Raw genomic sequence first — 1,441 nt, 5'->3', positions numbered from 1 at the left:
TTTAGGCCCGGCCAGCCTAAACTCAGGCTCACAGACTTGAACACCACCCTGGATCCTCCTGGAGCGAGCCTAGAACAAAGGCGGGGTAGGGCTTTTATGAGCTTGGGAAGGGGGAGTTACAGGAAATGGTGACACAGGTATATTGACAACAGGTTTAACCATTCAGTGATACTTTTGGTAGGAGCCAATCACAACACCTAGAGTATTGACCAATCACAGAATGAGCCCAGGACCCTCACGTAGGGTGTGACTAGTCTTAACCTCCATCTTTAGGCCCGCCCTTAGAAATGTTAAAGGTGTGCATGGCGTCAGAATCAGACCTGCATCCTTACATGGGGTGACGTTCAATTCTACACCAAACTCTTAGTGTAAGATTTAATAGATGGAGGCAAAGATGAGAGGGAAGCCATGTTATGGAGCCAAGAAAGCCTTTATTTGGGGTCCGCAGTCCCCGGGGGAGGTTCCCTGACTCGAGTAGGAGCTGAGTCAGGGAAGTCTCGCGGTTTGAGAGGGGCGGGGATTTAAGGGTGAGGGGATTCTGGGTTTGGTCTTGGGGGGCAGATTACCAAGTAAGGGCATTTTAGGGTCTTGGAGGGACCGGATAGGTTGCCTGCCTCCTTGGGTGGGGGAAAACTGGAGCTTCATGATTGGCTGTTTTCAAATGGGACAGGACGTTCCAGGTCTGCAGGTGAGGGGTGGGGGTCGGTGCACGGTGTTCTCCTCCAGCCCCCAGAGAAATGGCCGCTCGGTCGCCATCCCAAGGTGACTCTTCCACTTAGTAAGCAGGCGCAGCATGATAGTCTACGAGAAGTCACACGCCGGCTCACACAGGCATGCACGTCTAAGCTTAGGGCCGAAAGCCAGAGGAAAGCGCCCTCGGGGTCTCGTCTCCACCTGCTGGCAGGCAGCAGGTCGGGTCTCCACAGGCCCAGCTCCCTCGAATTCCACGATGGGCTGGGAGCAGGGCAGGCGTCTTGGGTCACAGCAAACCCGCGTGTTTCCGTGCGACCTCCTCGTTTGTCCCCACGCGTCCCAGCGCGGGGACGTCCCCAGGGTGCGAGGGCCTCCCGTCCGCGCATTCGGTTCATTTGAAGGGTGACAACTCGGTGCCGATGGTCCTCCAGCCCTGTTGTGTTTGCAGAAGGGACGGGGGATGGGCTGGTTCTGTGCCCTTTTCCACCCTTCACACCGACTTCGAAGCACAGGAGCGGGAGAAACGAGGACGCACCTCGGGTTCGGGCGGGGGGTCAGGGTGCGCGGAGGGTGTGGGTCTGGGGTTAGATGGCGCCCGGGGGGCGGGGGCGGCGGGTGTGGCGGCGTTCGTTACGCTGCGTCCTGGGTGTGTCCGAGATCTGCCGAGGCTGCTACGGAAATCACCGGGTAACAGGGCCCCCCGCGGCGGGCGCGGACCCACCGGCCGCCGGCGGCCCTAGGAGGCCCC

This window comes from Suricata suricatta, chromosome 7 (genome assembly GCF_006229205.1).
Source record: "Suricata suricatta isolate VVHF042 chromosome 7, meerkat_22Aug2017_6uvM2_HiC, whole genome shotgun sequence".
NCBI lineage: Eukaryota > Metazoa > Chordata > Mammalia > Carnivora > Herpestidae > Suricata > Suricata suricatta.
The sequence above is the reverse complement of the archived record's forward strand: the minus strand, read 5'-3'. Positions refer to the sequence as shown.